The sequence below is a fragment of the Copidosoma floridanum genome, unplaced genomic scaffold (assembly GCF_036245765.1).
Source record: "Copidosoma floridanum isolate Cflo_tuat_1 unplaced genomic scaffold, Cflo_Japanese_pri ptg000008l, whole genome shotgun sequence".
In the NCBI taxonomy this organism is placed as follows: domain Eukaryota; kingdom Metazoa; phylum Arthropoda; class Insecta; order Hymenoptera; family Encyrtidae; genus Copidosoma; species Copidosoma floridanum.
Window position 1 is genome coordinate 9,090,502 of NW_028321885.1, and position 20,542 is coordinate 9,111,043.

Genomic DNA, 20,542 nt, shown 5'->3' on the forward strand with positions numbered 1-20,542 from the left:
TATGTCTCTTTTATGTTCTGCCATTCTTAATTTTAAAGCTCTCGATGTTTGACCGACATAACAGCAGTTGCAATTCACACATGGTATGAGGTAAACGACATCATTTTTATCAAGTAGCTCGGTTACATCTTTTCTAAGTGAAAAGATCGAATTCCATTTATTGTTTAAACTGTATACAAGACCAATGTGAAACTTCTTACAAAAATATTTAATAGAATTTAAAGAAAGACGATAAGGTACATTATGTCTATTGTTACCAATAATGTTGAGTAGTTATTTTCTAACAGTCTTAAATTCTCTAGAATATTTTAATGAATGTTCAACATTCTTAAAAAGATAAAAATAATCACATGTATTAACATTAGAAACAAAATTTAATTCATCGCCCAACTCTAATATGCTCGAGACACAATCTGGTAGCACTGTGTTAGAAAGGTTATAGAGCCAGTTTTCTTTAATTTATACTTTCACTGTTGCCTTTATTGCTGACAAATGCAGGGCACCGAACCGGGCCCAGGTCACTGATACTTGTTGCTAGAAGTGTATCGTATACACCTTCGCGCTCGGATTCTTAATGTGAGAAAAGGGCATCGAACTTATTATCTTACTTATAACGATATTCACAAAAAATGCGATTCAATTTTAATTCGTAATAATCAATAAATAAATTTATCACATAAGATTCACAGCCATTACTTAATATTTTTTTTTTTTTTATTTAAATTTTGTTTTTTATAATTTACAAAAAGGCCGTACTTCAGTTTTGGCTGCAGTTAACAAATAGTTTACACTCGATCAACCTGAAATTTAGTGTGTTTATTAAAGACTTAGATATCTACCTTCAGTAAAAACTTTAGCTTTTTATTCAAATTATAATTCGATTCGTTTTGTTCGTTTCAGATTGTGCATCTTTTCTTATAAATACTTTTTTTGGACCTTTGCGGAAATTTTTAGGTGTTCAAAACTATTGTAACTTATAACATATCTGAAAAAAAAAACTGATTAATATTTTGAAAATGGGTGCGGTAATACACACCCAAGCATAGGTGGTAAGTGGGAGGCCCTGGTGACTAGGCCCAATAGGCTGACATGGCATCCCGGTGAAAAAAAATGTACATATTAATAGAAGTTGGTGAAGAAAAATAAAAACATTTAAAATTTTCAGACATTGCAAAACTAATAATACATGTATAAAACTATTTACAAAGGTTTTGGTAAATCTGACAGTAACATTTACGTAATATTTGCAATTGAATTTTTTAATAGTATTCGGGGAGATCTTCTACCCCATGAAATTAGTTTTGAAGTTGGAACAAGAGTTATGTTTATAAGAAATTTTAGTATGTGTGACGGTTTGGGCAATGGTACACGATTGAAATTTACAAGATTATTCAAATATAATATTAAAGCATAAAGAACTAAAAAAATCAAGAAATAGAGTTATCATACTATAAATAACTTCGAATGTAGGTCATTGTTTATTGTTGAATTTTGTATAATACAAAAATGAATTTGCTATAGTTTTAACATCTGCCGGGACAATTAATTAATTGCAAGGACAAAGTTTTGACAGTGCTATTTTGTATTCGAAATAACATTCAGTTACCAACGAAGAATGATATATAGCTTTATCACGATGCAAAACTGGAAATGATGTATTTATACATATTAAAGGTGATAGTAATTATAATAAAAATAGTGTTGTATGGACAAAATTTTTTTATTAAATTATCATTAAGGCTTACAAAACATGTTTTAAATAAATTTCTACATACATGTATGTGTATAAGAATAATAATAATAATGATAATAATAATAATAATAATAATAATAAAAGTCAAAGCGATAAAAACTTTATGGTTAAGAAAAGCGTAAACTTATTACGAACAGCTTTCACACGGGCAAGACATTTAAATGCCTACAAATATCGTGTGTGGAATAGGGGAAGGTTAGAGTCACACCAAAAACAAATTGGGTTAAAATATCAAAGAAATATAGCAAATTTAACATAAAATTGTAGGGCGGCTATCAAGTGCAAGAACGTATATACAGTATGTGTGTGTGGGTGTGGAGGGGGGAGGCTTGTAACCCGACTAACAAAAAAAACGCACAATATAAAGACATATTTGTGAATAGCTCCAAATACTGCGTACTTCGCACATCAACCCCTCAGAAAAAGATGACTTTAATTTTTTTTAAACTTTTTTATAAGTCATTTTTTAACGTTTTGATTACGTTATCCACTGAAATTCTAGTGTTCTTACAAAAAAACTTGTAAATTATACATTACAAAAATTTTATCATAATGATAATTTTTAGATTTTTATTATGTTCATTGTGAAAATCTTCAAGACTGTATATTTGCGTTACGACTTAAGCTTATAAATTTTATCTTATATTATTTCCAATAATAAAATCTTAACTCTCTCAAAAAATATGAAAGTCGTCCCCTTACAATGACTTAACAAATGCTGACTTTATATTTCGTGATTCACAGAGACCTTGAATAACTGAAGCCAGCAGCAAAATCGAAGCGCCTGGAGTTAGCAAAAGACAGCCCCATACTTAGTATAAAAGTAAGAATCTGCGATGCATTGAAATATTAGATAGTCTACGTCATTGGTACTCTACCTTTATATCCGCAAGTACCTTACATATAAGTGCATAATTAACCGTCTAGAGGCTCAGTCGCAGAACTCAATAAAACTGAGCTAATTGAGAAACTCAAAAATCGAGGCATGGACTATAGTGAGAGTAAAAAAGTTAAAAATTTGGCAAAAAAGTTAAGACAATTTATTAAAAGTGAAAAACATGCAAGATATATTGAAGATACAGAAAAATAAAAAAGCAAAGTCAAGTGAGATTGCAAGTGAAGAAAAAAAAAATCCTAATAGCTTACCAGCAAGTGAATCTGACGATGACAGTATGAGCAGCGGGAGACAACGTCAAAACAAAGTTTTGTCTCGAAAAGGATGATTGAGAAAAGTTTACCAAAAGATAAATGTTACTCTTCATTGCCAAAGATATAGCAGATCATGCAAAACAAGTAGCGATAATGTTAACGCACTTGGATGAAGATGCGTTTAAATGAATAACGCAACTAGTTTTACCGAGCAAAGCGTCGTCTAAAAAGTTAAAGAGTTAATTGACTTAATGTCAGATTAACTTAGTCCCAAGTCTAGTGAAATTATAAAATATTGTACGTTCAATCAAGCTAAATAGGGACAAGCAGAGTCAATTGCGAAGCTCGCAGCAAGGCTAAAAAAATCAGCACTGCACTGTAATTTTACAGATTTGAAAACAGCTCTGCGAGACCAAATTGTATGTGGCATAAGAGATAAAGAAACTAAAATCGAACTGTTCAGGAAAGCAATGTTGGATTTTGATGTAGCATTTAAGCAACCGATTTCTGAAAGTGCTGGCTCACTTTGCATTAAATAGCTAACATGAAAAGTTATACAAGTATGATTGATAATTGCATTGCTCAGCGTATGGTTTTTAAATAAAATAAAAGTAAAAGTGTCGATAGGTGAATGAGTACAGTTTAATTTATTATTGAAGAATTACCTAAATAAACCTAAGGATAACACAAATTAATAAAATAATTAAGAAAGAAGCCAAAATATATAGTACATCAAACAGTAAAAAATAACAGAAAGAAAATAAATAAAAGCATTCAAGGTAAGTAATAATCAATTATACAAATCTTCTTCTCTCTTTATCAGAATAAATGAATAAGTAGCTGGACGTCTGCAACTCCCACGGCCTATAAAAAGCGTCAGACTGGTCCACGCCTTTCAGTTTTAACTGGAAGCGAAGTTAAATAATTGCTTTATATTATTTTATAGAATTTGGATAGCAGAGTGTGGTTTTGTCTCTTGTTATTTATTTGTTTATTTACTTTAAAAGAAAATTTATACAAAAACTTGCCCGCATACTCTAAAACAACCAATATATTTGAGCGCACTCCTAGGCATACAGTGCCACGCGCGAAGGCTGTATCTGCATGAAAGCATGAGAGGACAGACAATATAGTCTAAGAAAATGCAGCATTAAATACATTTGCTTTCATTCATAATACCCCAAATCTGCACTAACGACCTATATACACATAAAAAATATACAATCCTGACCCCATCATTTTTTAGCCTTTTTATTAACATTCATATAAATATTTAATACGTAATATCTCATAAATATGTAGATTAAAATGTGTATACATAAGACCAAAAAATCAAAATATACATATGGATGTAATTATAACGCATTAAATTATAATAAACAACTGAATCTTATGTCAGACAAAATTTAGTAAAACAGAAAATCAATTAAATGTATATACTTGAGCGCGCGGTGGCTCAGTCGGCTAGGTCGTGGATTGGCACACGGGAGACCGTGGTTTGATTCCCGGCAATAGTGCGACTTTTTCGGGCAAGTACCTCTGTGATTTTTCACATGTGCTTTTTCACCACGCAATGCTCCTCGAGGAGGGCTTTAGGCGACCTTCTCGCAGCAAAATTGCCTTATGCCTCCTACCCTCCTCCTGTAATGGGAGGCCTCCCATCCCTTTCCTTGTCCCTTTCCCAAGTGCTAAGTGCCCATAGTAGTGCCCTTATTAAAGAAGCTGGACGTAGAGCACTATAATTAAAAAAAAAAAAATATCTATATATATATATACTAGTGGAGCGTCACTCCCTGCGTGATTCACGCGCCAACCCTTCACTACTTCAACTCAAAAGAAGAGTCTTTAGATTTAATCTGTTACTGGAGAGAGGTTAGTGTTCGAAGTTTCGTAGGTAATAAGAGTTTCATGTATATTTGATCTACATCGTTAAGCATTAATTATGTATTAGTCAATGAATTTTTACACCACCTAGGAGGTACTACTGCGATGCGTTAGGAGTTTTTTTTTAACTTTTCACTCTATTTACAAAAAAAATGTATGTTAAGCTTTGCTCATTTTGACAACTTCCAAATAATTTAAATATTATTAAAAAAGTCATTTAATATTTATGTTGAGTTAATACAACCATAAAATACGAAGTAATTTTATCAATAACAACTATCATTATATGTTACAATATTTCTTGATCGTATGAAAAACACTTGTAAAGAAATAAAGCTTCTAATGAATTTGATAATCCAAATAATAATTTCCTGGTAATTTCTATACTTTTTCTCTACAATACCCATATAAACATTTTTTAATTTTACCACTTTATGAAATTAACTAAAAAAACAGTATTCAAAGAAATACTAAGGTTAAATGTGATTCACATTTTAAGTATATAGCCTAGATTTATGATAGTTTCTTTATAAATTTCTTCCCAGACTATATTTTCAATTTCAAATTTGTTATCTGAGTCATTTTAAATGAAAATGTTGTCCAGATTCCGAATTCTTGAAAAAGCTATGTACGCTTTAACATGTAAAAAAATGATTTTTTAAATATATCTCTACATTATCAAAACTTTGATACTTAACCTTGATAATTGTTGTGGAAAATGAGGATGACAAAAAAAATTAATTTTGATAAAGTATAAACAGTTATAAAGAAGAATGTCCTATGTTTATAAATAAAATTAAAATTTCTCATTTTATGAATATTATTATCTTGTTCATCATCCTTTCTCCTATACGCCAGATAAACATTTCATTTCAGGATGGTATTTTTAGTAAACGCCATTGAAAATTTTTTTTAATAAAAATTCTGATTTTTTTTTAATGCATAAACGACTGTTGGTATGTGGACCGTAAGGCATATGTTTTATAACTAATTTTTTTGAATATTTGTCGTTCGGTCGTATTTTGGCAGATATGTATTAGTCAATGCGTTAATTTGTATGTAGTTTATAATTGGGATATAAGGTTATAATCATACGTATATGTGGATGAGGTAAACCACATTTTTGAAATCCTATTGTATGAACATGAGCTATTACTTTACCAAAAATCTCATTTTCCATTACGTCATTTAGTATAAATTCTAATTTCGTTTGAAATCATTTAACCATAACGTTTAGAATATGATCTAGAGTAGTGTATGGTAACAATATTTATAGTATCCGTTTGATTTCCTTTTATTTAGGATAACACGTCGCAGTTATAAAAAAAACTAGTCTTTCACATTTTTTCATGATGGCTATAGCGTCTTAATAATGTTGCTGCATAAATCTAGGAATACCAGTAAATATAGAAGCTTACATAAATAAACTTACGAATCGAGCTTTGTTTGCAAAATTTTGAGATTTAATAGATGCACATAATGATAAATGATCTAAGACACCATGATAACCTTTGACTTATAATTGTTTTTAATTATTTCAAAAAAGTTCATTCTATTATTCTGTATCATGACACAAGCATGTTAGGAAAATTTTAAAGTTAGTTTTCCTGAGTATAATAATAGGCTAAAATTTTTTACCTGCAAATTTAGTCTATAAGACAATTGATAATGCTGTAATATAATTAGATTGCAAAGTAAAATTGACAGTTATTAAATAATAATTAAAGCAAAATTTAAAAAAAAAGACTTTTTCCAACCTAAAATAACAAATTTCAATCAATCGATGCAGTTAACAGCCAATTTAACACTTCATTATCCCTTGGCTAAAATATTAGATCTAAGTCTAACGGCTATTACTTTGCCTTTTCAACAGACTTACTAATTCAATCAGACACAAATATAATAAGCCCATCAGACGTCTGATATTTACAACAGACATACCAGATTTTTCACATCCAAGTATTATAAGCATTTTTATCATGGTTGCCTACCACGGGGTATCCATATCTCCGTATCAGTATACATCTCTGCCATGTGGTTGTGGCGCTGCTGTGGAGCAGCACAGAACGGAAAAGATAGCTTTTCTAATGTTACAATTTTTATTAATCACAAAGAAATGAGAAAAATTCAACGTGATATTGTGTGATAGGATGGTGGGGCGGGGCAGCGCAGAGCAGGGCGGGGCGGCTAGAAGTCATTTACCTAAAAAAAATTATATAATATAGTAAGATATACATATATATATATGGGAAATTCCACGACAACTGGGCCACCACTGGAAACAAACATTGTAAAGCTTTAAAAAATCGTGCAAGGGCTTAAAATGTTTGTATTGAGAACCTCCTTCAAATGTCGAGTGGAATATTGATAAATTCAATATGGCTGGTCCAATATGGCGGCCGGAAGCCGTAGAAGAATCATGACTCCAGCAAAAAAAAGTTGTAAAAACAAAAATTCGCAACGGACCAGGTAGTTTTATGGCCAAAATTGTACCTAATAGATGCCTCTGAAGAACTTGTGTGGTTGGTAGACAAAATCCAAAATGGCGGATTCAATATGAAGGTCCAACATCCAATATGGTAGCCGAATTTTTAAAAATCAATTGATTTACACCAAATTCGGTATACGAGTGTTTCATAGGTCACTGATCACGAATTTAAGGTCAAATTTGCCAAATTCAAAATGGTGGACAAAATTTTCGAAAATCAACCGATTTGTAAAAAATTTGAAATAAGGGTGATTTTGACGCCGTTGATTACGAACCAAAGGATAGACTTCTAAAAGTAAAGATAGTGGACTCTATATTACAAAAATTTAATAACTCAGTCCATTATATTTGATCGGTCACATTGAATTTTTCAAAGTGCCATGTGGATTTTCAAAGCTCATGTGTTTCAAAACATTTTGATCCCTTGTACGATTTTTTTTGAACATGTCAATTTTTTCCCACCGGGCAAACTCTGGAAGTGCAAATTGTAAAGCCTTAAAAAATCGAGCAAGGGCTTTTAATGTTTGTTTTGAAAAGCTCATTTAAACGTTAAATGGTATTTTAAGAATTTTTGAAATGGTACCTTGAAAGTATTTAGAAATATGCGATAATTCTTAATAATTAAATATAAAAGTGTTTTAGAATGACATATGGCTTTCACATAATCATGTGATTTTCAAAATGGCTGTTGAAATTGTCAGTACTAAATTATCGTATCTTAAGAGGAATGGTACGAAAGAATGAATGACAAATTAAAATTAGTATTACAAGCCATATTATTTATTTGAGAATTGAACATTTAAAGCTCTGATTTCACGTAAGTTTTTTTACAAATAGTTTTTTGTTTAACTAATATATAATTAATTCAGTGAATTAGATTGTCGATATCAAAATTTTAAATAAATCATATAAATATTGTATAATAGTTATAGGGCTCACAGCATCTGAATATCTTTTAATTACTGATAATTTTTCTGCGTTCACAGAAAATGCGTGACCTTTACGGATATTCGTGACAGGTGGAGCAACTGACACCACGCTAGTAGGTATTTGAAGTGTAAGATAAGTGTAAGAGTGAAATAATTCTTTTCTTTTTTACAAACAGACACCCAAACTGACACTACGCTAGTAGGATTTCATTAGATATCGAATTAAAGTATTATTATATGTTTGCATCTTTACTGAGAACTGCAACTATTGTAGCTTTTATTTAACATAAATTGTGATCGAATAGTCCTATATAAGTTAAAAAATATACTTTACAATTATCAATAATATGTACGTGAGAAATAACATTTATCTAGTATGTATAGTTTACTTCCTCGAATGGTTTTATAATATACGTAAAAGGAGTTTTTATAACAATAAGAATAATTTTATTTATGTCTAATGTGTTTTAATTGAAAGGCATATCATGTCTAAGCCTCAAGAAAATGTTGCAAAAAGCCTACATTCAGATAGATGTGCTAATTCTTCCAGAATCAGTAGTCACAAAGGAAAAAATTGGAGAAATCCCAAGAGTATGTTGGAATTTTTTTCGCATTGCTTAAAGTTTTCCAAAATTTGTATGGGTTGTCTGAAACTTTATTATAAAAATAGTAAGCTTCTGTCAGATAGTGCAGTTGCTCAGAATGAAAATAACTCTTTAGAAAACAGTTATATGTCTGAAAGTGATGTTGATTGTTCTCCAGCAAAAAATCATGCTTTTCTCGAGAAGGCAAATTGGTAAAATTATTAAATGGACTCAAAGAATTATTCAAAAGTTTGCCACCTAACGATCCTTTGTTCGTAGCAATACTTACAACAGCTTCTGATTGTTGGTCAACACGAAAAGTAGCTAAAGAATTTGAAACTTTAAGAAGGATGGCTGAAAAAGCAAGAATTAAAAAAAAAACTAAGGGTATTTTAGCAACGCCATCTCCGAGAGCAGGTAAAAATTTTATCGTCCGATACAGTTGCAAAGATTGTGAACTTTTATGAGTCAGATGAAAATAGTCGGATTATGGCGAACAAAAAGAATACTGTTATTGCAAGAAAGGACGGGGAAAAACATAAAGTACAGAAATGTTTACTTCTCTAAGATGTATGTGTTTTATATGAAGATTTGATGAAATTGAATACAAAAAATCCAGTAAGTTTGAGCAGGTTTGCTGAGATCAGACCGAAGTGGTGTATACTTGCTGGTAATAAAGGGAAACACAGTGTATGTGTATGTCCAGTACATAAGAATTTCAAAAATATGCTAGATGCTTCCGATTTACAAAACATGACAAAAAATTTACAAAATAAAATACAAAACTACAACGACTGCTTGAAATTTACATTGTGCGAAAATCCACAGCCTGATTGTTTTTTGAATGAGTGTCAATCATGTCCAAAATTTGAAATATTGAAAGATTATGTATCTCATATTTTCGAATCACAGAGTATGGAAGAAATAATTTTTAGTATGTGGAAATCTGCAGATAGATGCACATTAAAGAAAGAATGTTGCCCTGTTGATGACTTCGTGGAATTTTTTATAAATCAATTGGAAGAATTCATACCCCATCATTTTATTTCAAAAAGCCATCAAGCATACGTGTCTAATCATACGAAAAATCTAAGTAAAAATGAAGTACTCGTTCAACTGGACTTTTCTGAAAATTTTGCTTTTGTAGTTCAAGACGCGGTACAAGCCTTCCACTACAACAATAATCAATGTACTATTTTTCCAGTTACTTGTTATTGTAAGTCTGGACAATATATTAAGCATGGTAGTTTAGTCCTCCTATCTGACAGTATAAGCCATGATACAGCTGCTGTATACGTAATGCAACAAAAAATTATACCAGAAATTCAAAACATGTGTCCGAATGTGACAAAATTGATTTAAGGTGAATGTCCCAGTACTCGTTTACTTAAGCAGACTAAATGTTCCAATAGTCGGTCACTTATTTCTTTTATGGGCTTTCGTTATATTTTTAATTGGGCTTATACATTAACTTGTATTAAAAAAGTAATTGTTTAGTGTCTAAATAGCTACCCAATTTATATATGTTGTGAAAATTTATAGTGAAAAAATCAGCCAGATGACAGGCTATTGGGACATGACTGAGTACTAGGACTTCGACCTTACGTTTTTGATGGCGCTCAACAACACTTTAAAAACCGATTTTAAATGTGTACTTTAGTTCATCATTATAAAGATTTTTCTATTTTAACTGAGTGGCACTGTGATGTCACCGCTCATGGAAAGTGTGTTTGTGATGGCTTAGGTGGTATATTCAAAAGGGAAGCCACAAGAGCAAGTCTTCAGGCTAAGCCAAATAAAGCCATCTTGATACCTCAAGCTCTGGATACATGAGAAAAAACATTTCCTTACATGAAAATAATGTATTATAGTAAAAATCTCCACAAAAAAACGCAAAGCACCTTTCACGACGATTTTTTTAGTGCTCCACCCGTCACGAATATCCGTAAAGGTCACACATTTTCTATGAACGCAGAAAAATTATTAAACAATATTTATATGATTTATTTAAAATTTTGATATCAACAATTTAATTCACTGCATTAATTATATATTAGTTAAACAAAAAACTATTTGTAAAAAACTTATGTGAAATCAGAGCTTTAAATGTTCAATTCTCAAATAAATAATATGGCTTGTAATACTAATTTTAATTTGTCATTCATTCTTTCGTACCATTCCTCTTAAGATACGATCATTTAGTACTGACAATTTCAACAGCCATTTTGAAAATCACATGATTATGTGAAAGCCATATGTCATTCTAAAACACTTTTATATCTAATTATTAAGAATTATCGCATATTTCTAAATACTTTCAAGGTACCATTTGAAAAATTCTTGAAATACCATTTAACGTTTAAATGAGCTTTTCAAAACAAACATTTAAAGCCCTTGCTCGATTTTTTAAGGTTTTACAATTTGCACTTCCAGAGTTTACCCGGTGGGAAAAAATTGACATGTTCAAACAAAATCGTACAAGGGATCAAAATGTTTTGAAACACATGAGCTTTGAAAATCCACATGGCACTTTGAAAAATTCAATGTGACCGATCAAATATAATGGACTGAGTTATTAAATTTTTGTAATATAGAGTCCACTATCTTTACTTTTAGAAGTCTATCCTTTGGTTCGTAATCAACGGCGTCAAAATCACCCTTATTCCAAATTTTGTACAAATCGGTTGATTTTCGAAAATTTTGTCCACCATTTTGAATTTGGCAAATTTGACCTTAAATTCGTAATCAGTGACCTATGAAACACTCGTATACCGAATTTGGTGTAAATCAATTGATTTTTAAAAATTCGGCTACCATATTGGATGTTGGACCTTCATATTGAATCCGCCATTTTGGATTTTGTCTACCAACCACACAAGTTCTTCAGAGGCATCTATCAGGTACAATTTTGGCCATAAAACTACCTGGTCCGTTGCGAATTTTCGTTTTTACAACTTTTTTTTGCTGGAGTCATGATTCTTCTACGGCTTCCGGCCGCCATATTGGACCAGCCATATTGAATTTATCAATATTCCACTCGACATTTGAAGGAGGTTCTCAATACAAACATTTTAAGCCCTTGCACGATTTTTTAAAGCTTTACAATTTTTGTTTCCAGCGGTGGCCCGGTTGTCGTGGAATGTCCCATATATATGTGTGCATATATATGTGTGTATATATTTTTATATTTATGTAAAAGAAAATAAGTCACATAGTGAGAATAGTTACTATAACGTAACGTACACATAAACAACCGCAAGTGCATAAGGTGTGGCCAAAACATCTTTTATAATCGAACACTCTAAGATCGTAAAGTAAAACCTATTACAATTTTACATCCTTCTTGAAAAAGTCAGAGATTTTTGTACCTCATTAGAAGCAGGACATTGTCTAAACGGTCGAAACGTTGTTTTTGTGTTTGAGTAAATACAAAAATATGACAGTACCATCATCAACGTTGTTTTCAATTAATTGCCAAGGGTCATTGGACGTCTTATTTGATTGTAATAGCTGCTATCAGCAAAATTATATTTTTTTTTTATTAGAGAAAAATTTTAAAAATTATCAACAGCTAGGAGATAATTATTCGCCATGTTATTTGAACTTGCAGGCGGCTTACCCTCAACGTCCTTCGAAGGTAAGCTCTCAGCATTGCAATCACAACCAAACGCTACAATACAAACTAAATATACACTAAAATACAAAAATTCGGTCATACACAGGCAGATATACAGTTTTAAGACAAGTGTAATAAATTTATTTTGACTGCAAGAGGAGATAGTCCTAAGACCGTTAATTGCCTCAATATCAAAAGCAATGAAAACTACTAGTGTAAATATAGTTACTTACTTGACAACAAGGGTCAATGTGAATCATTAGGTGACATTCCCCACCAAAATAGAACAACATAGAATACAGTAAACAATAACAACATACTAACTTAAAACAACAAAATTAAGATAAATGAGTTAGATATACTGTAAAAATCCACGCACGTCAAAATATACGAATTAACTTGATAAACACTTTATTGAATAAGGCTTATTTAACACGAACAGATGTAAGACATAATAATATATATTATGGTAAAAGAATAGTGCACGATGAAAACGAGCAATATAGTATTATTACTGGTAAAAAAGACGTTACAATCGAAGTGAACCCAATGAAGATTTTTTCCTTTAAGGACATCACACCCAAATTCAACCCTGATACTAATAACAGAGACGAGACTCTTACAGTAAAAAATAGTTTTAAACGTATAAAAACAATCATGAAATTTGTGAGTACAGGTTTTTTAAATTTAGAAGAACGAGATAGAATTTATAGTTTAAGAAAATAATATCTCGACATCTTCTTACTACCAGAAGAGTCCCTTGAGAGAATTGCCTTGTACAAAACAAGTAGCACATGAAATTTTGACATAAAATAACATTCTAATTAATACTAAATAACACTGTCATCTACCAGTGCATAGAAAAGTTTTAAAAGAACAAATAAACAAAAAGCTGAATTGAACTTCCGTCACCACCATAAAATTCTCTTCTTTGAAATGTTCTAAAATAACCAAATAAAGAAGGAAATGAAAGATAAAGGGTTGTGAAGCTTTATTTAAATATCACGAGGAACGGGAGGACAACTAAAAAATTCAAAATTTTTAACCATAACAGATTCGAAAGCACTATTAATGACCAGAGGCTCAGGACGTTTCCTAGGCTTAAAAACAAGTACAGCACAACCAAAATTACATCATAGTGTCATCGCTAAGAGAACTTGATAACGAATAGTGTTCCTATCGAAACCATTACTATCAGTTTCATTAAGTGTATTGAAAAAGGTCACCATTGAACTATCAGAAAAAATTAGGCTCTCTAAGAGTTTATTTTATAAATACTAAGACAACTGCAAATCAAGAACCAGATTCATCATCATTATACAACAGTGAAGCAAGCATTAATAACGTTAACAATTGAAATAAACTGTAGAATGATAAATAGACCCTAATTTTGCCGTTAAGAGGGATAACAGGTAATAGTGCAACTTTAAAAACAAGCATATTCTCAGACATCAACTTGAGCAAAACTAAATTAGGTTCAGGAGGAGATCCCTTGTGCTCATAGACACACCTATTGAGGCTTTTGATAAAGTTTTAACAAAGATTAACAAAACACTGTCAAAGGCAATTATATCAAATCGAGAACTTAATTATAACGTTTGAAAGAGATAATAACAATGCGATAAGAGATTTGTAATTGTTGAACGACACACAGTAAAGCCATATTGTTGTTAATAAATGTTAGTTGTAAAAGCAGCAACAAATCTTCGATGAACAAGAAAGTCTAAGAACTAAGACACTGGGCTTGAAAAAACTATGGGTCTGTAATTGTTAACTATTTGTGAATCACCTAATTTGTAGATGGGAAAGACATAAGATGGTTTCTATTCGTCAGAAAACACACCAGTACCGAGGGATTGCTAAAAGAGAAAACCTCGTAGATGGGATATAGAGGACCAGTTGATGATAAACGAAAAAGGGACTAAGTCGTGACCAGTGTGATTTCTGATTGAGCAGTGAAAAAATGCATAAAAATAGATGTTGCATGAAGAAAGAGGTATATGTTCGTGTGAGGTGCGAGCATTTATAAAATGCCAGAATTGACTATTATCTGATGCTATGCTAGATTTGAATGGAGCTACAAAGTTTTTTATTGTTTCGAGAGAGCCAAATACACTCAGCTTTAAGCTTTTTCAATGCAATGAAGTATTCTAGTCGATGAGGTAATTTTCAGATCTCGTATGTACCTTTCTTTCTGCAAATTAACTCAAATAGACCATGGAAAAATCACACAAGTACGTGAAATGAACTAAATAAACGTATGGAGAAAGACTTTGCGATGAGTTCATTCAAAATTTTATGAAAATCACGAACATAGTCGTATATGATCCTTCCACACAATAAGAGACGTCAATCAATTCTGAAGAGCAAGTTATTTATACCAGTGTAGTCACAATTCTTGAACTCTCTTTAGTGCACACGTAGATACGTTGAAGGCACAGTGTTGATGCTATGGATATAAAGGAAGCAGGCACGTGATGTTTATCCGATGGTAAAATATTTTCCATTACGCAAGATCCGACAGGCATCACTGCTGATCCCTAGTGTTATCAGAGAAACTGTTAAAAATGTATATATGTATATATATAGTAAGTATAAAGGAACCAGGTGTGAATCTTGGGACCCCTGGCAGCAGTGAAACTTCCAACTCAAATGTTATTAAACTTCATATAATAGAAACTGAGAAAATTAGATTACACCTAATTGTAATAGGTCTTCAAAAATCCGATACTAAAACAGTGAAAATTTTAATATTATGACGTATTCAACCACACACAAGCATAGAATACATATACTTTAAAGTACTACTAATGATGATTCGCGCATATTAAGTGTTTTTATGTTTGCTATGATATACGTAATACATGTACGAATTATTGGTCATGTAATGCAGAATAAAACAAAAATTTTTACCATACTGCACCGAAAGAATGTATTTTTGTCTTATCATGCAGGACGAATTCCTTTTATTTAAAATTATTATTCGTGCATTTGATATGACATTATATTTGTACAACGAATTCTTGTTAGAATCTTTGTTTCCGACATCAAAAATTTTTTTTAAATTTTGTCGGCCATAAAAGTAAAATAATCCACCATATCTAGTTGGGATTAAGAAAAACAATAGGTGTACAGCAAATTTCCATTGTAAAATTGTAATTTTTCATTCCATTTGTTTTCTATAATAACTCACAATTTAATATTAAAATTCACCCATGCTTAAATAATTTCTACTGATCAAAACATTAATTGAAAGAATAAAGGTTTGGGTCAAGTGACAATTTTTCTTATAATACATTATAAGAAACAGAAAATAAATCAATGTATAGGTAGGACAGGACAGGTACAGTGAAAGCCGTCATGGGCTTAGCTTTTTCCACCTGTGGAATTTGGTGGTAGGCGCTACTCAGATCCAGGGTGGAGATATACCTGGCCCTTTTTAACTTGCGTAGTAACGTGTCCATAAAGAGAAGGGGATAAGCATCAGATACGGTGGTGGCGTTCACCTTACAGTAATCTAAACAGAACCGAAAACTGGTCCATCCGCTGGAGGAGGGTTCCACCACCTCAGACTTTAATATCTCCTCGATCTGTGCATGTATCTCTCCTTGAATCTTTTTCGACACAGAATAGTATCACTGTTTATTAGGTTTAGTTGTTGTGACCTCTATGTCGTGTTCTATCCACGTCGTGCAACCGAAGAGAGCCACATCTTCCACGTATTGATCTACCAGGTCCTGTAACTGTTTCGATTGGGAAGATGTAACCTCAAACAGGCCGATGGCCGAAAATTGTACTCCTTCGTCCACCAACAGCCCCGCTACTTCTAATGGTATTTTTTCCCTCTCTTTCGAAGGATTAGTGTTCACTCCACTGGGTCGTGTACCGTTAAAAAAGCGTTAATGAAGTTTGCTCCTATATAACAGTCGGCATCTAAGTCAGAAAGAATGGCTACCTCCAATTACTTACGTGTTTATCTTAATTTAAAGGGTAGTGTAATAAATCCCAGGGTATCAGAGGAGCGCCCATCAGCCATGGTAGTAACATTACCAGGTGATGGACGTAGGCGTCGATCACAGGCACTGACAATCTGTAGTCCTATAGATTGCATTACCGTGTGTGTGGAACCGGGGTCGTACAACGATCGGAGTTTAAAGCCTTGAACTATGAGTTGCACCCACCACCAGCGGCCATCCTCCCTCTCATCATTCACTGGGGATTTATCCCTTGGTAGCATAGGGTTCTGTGGAGGTTTAGTTATGGAAGAGGACGTAACACCCTCGTTTACGCCCACCTTGCTTCGTTTCCCTTCTTATGAGGGTATCTGTTGGCTAGATGACCAACCTCATCGCAGGCGTAGCATCGTCCATTGAGAGGTTGTGGGTATTTCTCTCTGTTCTCGAATTTCTCGGACTCGTTCCTTTCGGGTGATGCAGATCGGGAAAAGTCCGATGATAAAGAGGATCTGCGCCCTCCTCCCTTTTTCAAAGAATGGGGTAAACCGATGTTATTCCCCTGTGGGCGGGCATTCTGCCTGCGCGTTGAGGTTTTGTTGGATGGCTAATCCCACTTGGTTAAAGACCTCTCCCCGTATATCATATCAATCAACAATTTGTACACATCCTTGGTCACGCGTGGTTTCTCCCTTTCCCGTTTGAAAATTCTTCCTAAATCTCCATCTCCGTATTGTTTATGAACACGAGACCGGCCAGTCATGATTGATTGGGCTACGTCTCCAGTTTTACTTTGAGAGTTTCAGTTAACTTTTCGAGAAATTTCTATAGGGTCTTGATGAGCTGTGAAATCATGAGCATCACCTGATCATCCGGCTTCGGATCGCTAATCCCAGCGATCTTGGGCTGTCTTTTTGTTTCCTTGTGTGCCTTCGTTGGTTTAATGGCCGTTTTCAGAAAAAGGAAGCTTTCCGGTGGAGGAGATTCCCGGAATGTGGTTTGTAGTTGTATTACCCGTTCGGCCTCCATTGCCTTATGTAAGAGGTCGTTCAGTTGTCAGATCTTCGTTTTACCATAACCTGGAGCTCTGGCCTCATATTTCGATAATAAAGGTCCAGCTGTTCCTGTTCTAGCTATGGAGGTTCAATTCTTCTTACAATGGATTTTAATTGTGCTAGGTCATCCCACACTGGTTCGCCCCAGTATTGGATCCGTAGTTATGCGTCCATTGCTAGCCGGTATTGCAGTTCGTCTCCGGCTCCAAACGATGACCTACCGTTCCTTATGAAATCTACGTAACATAACCATTGATCTTTTTCGTTTTGGAATCACGTGGCTGCTACTCCTGTTAAAAATTCCGATAACACTGGAAGGAGTTCTTTCTATGTGAGATTTGCTGATATTCTGCATTCTTTTATGCGAGCGAGAAATGATTCAAAACTTTCATGATTGGCACCTGAGAATTTAATTTGCCATCTTTTGACGATTTGGCCAAAGTCTCAGGATTTCCTTTTTTTCAACAGTCTTGCAGGAGTATGGTCTTCCTGTTGTCCTAAAGGACCATTATCTCCCTCTTCCCAGACTGGAGCACCGAGAACAGTCGATAAATATGACTGCCATGGTAACCTTTGTTGAGGTGCATTATCTGTAGGCCATTATAGGTGCGATGCTTGTTTCGACTTCGTGTGAATATATGTGCTTTTAATCTTTGGCCTGGTGCCTTCGGCTTGTCCTGTTTGTCTATTGTTGGTGGCATAAGCACTTTGTGGGGTCACCATTAGTGTCTGTAATTGATTTTGTAAATTCGAGACTTGATTTTTTAACCACTTGTTTTCTTCTGCAAGTGATTTTACCAGGTCATTTATGAGTACAGTGTCATTCTCCTTGCTGAACAGATTTCGAATGTTTACTTGTTTGTCAGTTTGGATTTCTCCAAGGTAGGTTATCTTAAGCGTTTCTTGAATTGCTTTATTGTTCTATACGAAGCTCAACGGGTGAGGGTCTTGTTCCTTCACCTAATCTTCGGCATCTTCTGTAAGTTGGGTGCAAGACCCCTCGATAAAATCTGCCCTTGCTTTGACCCACTTAATAATTATTTCATGCATATTCTCCTCCACTTGAACAAAGTTTGTTGTGTCGTAGTTGCCCAGCATCCACGTGAATAAACGTTCCAAGTTTATTTTTTTGTTGCTAATTTAGGTTAGTTTAAGCATTTTGAATATATCCTTGCGTTTTTATTGCTTAGATAGATTGCTGCAAAACTTTCTAACTGAATCTTTTTAGAAGTACTACGAAAGTACTGTATTTATGCACGACGTTCGCACAAAGTTTAACTATCGTGAGTACTGAAATTTTTTTTTTTTTTTTTCGTTTTTCAAGTTTTTGTTTAGTGAACTACATGAATGCAGTACTAACGTTTGTAGAGCTTTGTTCTTCCTACGGGTCTGGCGACCCCCTTGATACCTGAGAAATTGTGTTTTTATACTCATGTCATGTTTTAAGAACTTCGTTCTTACCGTGGGTCCCATGACCCATTTATCCACCCAGGTTTGTTTTTTCTAGTTACGGTTTAAAATTTCCAAAATTTTTTTTGTTGCTTGATAACACTTAAAATTATAGTTAAATTGGTAAAAAGGGATTTTTTTTCTTTTTTGGCATTTAAGCATACTTAAGCAGGTGTTCCATTGCGCCCAGCTAGTGTCTAGACGCAAGGCTCATCTTCACAGCGTTGCCTACCTCAAGCTAGTCTCCAACGTAAACAGGCACAGTCACTAACATTTTGCTGTACACTTGAAATTAAACAAAACCCTTAGAGTAAAATGGAATCGCTAATAAACGAACAAAAAGATTCGGTTAGAAAGTTTTGCAGCAATCTGTCTAAGCAACAAAAATGCAAGGATATATTCAAAATGCTTAAACTAACTTAAACCAGCGACAAAAAAATAAACTTGGAACGTTTATTCACGTGGATGCTGGGCAACTACGACACAACAAACTTTGTTCAAGTGGAGGAGAATATGCATGAAATAATTATTTAACGGGTCAAAGCAAGGGCCGATTATATCGAGGGGTCTTGCACCCAACTTACAGAAGATGCCGAAGATTAGGTAAAGGAACAAGACCCTCACCCGTTGAGCTTCGTATAGAACAATAAAGCAATTCAAGAAACGCTTAAAATAACCTACCTTGGAGGAATCCAAACTGACAAACAGGTAAACATTCCAAATCTGTTCAGCAAGGAGAATGACACTGTACTCATAAATGACCTGGTAAAATCACTTGCAGAAGAAAACAAGTGGTTAAAAAACCAAGTCTCGAATTTACAAAATCAATTACAGACACTAATGGTAACCCCACGAAGTGCTTATGCCACCAACAATAGACAAACAAGTCAAGCCGAAGGCACCAGGCTAAAGATTAAAAGCACATATATTCACACGAAGTCGAAACAAGCATCACACCTATAATGGCCTACAGATAATGCACTTCAACAGAGGTTACCATGGCAGTCATATTTATCGACTGTTCTCGGTGCTCCAGTCTGGGGAGAGGAAGAAAATGGTCCTTTAGGACAACAGGAAGACCATACTCCTGCAAGACTGTTGAAAAAAGGGAAATCCTGAGACTTTGGCCAAATCGTCAAAAGATGGCAAATTAAATTCTCAGGCGCCAATCATGAAAGTTTTGAAGCATTTCTCGCTTGCATAAAAGAATGCAGAATATCAGCAAATCTCACACAGGAAGAACTCCTTCCAGTGTTACCGGAATTCTTAACAGGAGTAGCAGCCACGTGATTCCGAAATGAAAAAGATCGATGGTTATGTTACGAACACTTCATAAGGAACGGTAGGTTATGGTTCGGAGCCGGAGACGAACTGCAATACCGATTGCAATACAGGGTGGGTAAGGTACTGGACTTATATGTAGGAGGTCAAGGATTCAAATCTCTGAAGTGGAACGTGTTTTTTTTTTTCTTTCTTTTTTTTTTTTTTTAAAGAATTGTAAAAGGAAAAATTTCTTAGTTAAAGAAAAATTATTGTGAGAAAATAAAATTAAAACTTGTTTAAAAATTAATTGCTTGGGAGTGTGAGGGAGAATGGTGGGCAAAGGTGTACAGAAGAGTAACACGGCACGGTTGGCAGATATACATATATAATGAGGGGAGGAGAAGTGTGTAGAGAACAGT

The 20,542-nt window shown here is 33.6% G+C and overlaps 1 protein-coding gene across 1 annotated transcript in view; it reads right to left on the reverse strand.

The window, feature by feature from the left end:
* The window catches only part of Hacd1 (3-hydroxyacyl-CoA dehydratase 1), a 235,166-nt gene that overhangs the window by 63,293 nt on the left and 151,331 nt on the right, over positions 1-20,542 (reverse strand). The gene's annotated exons all lie outside the window — the stretch shown is intronic.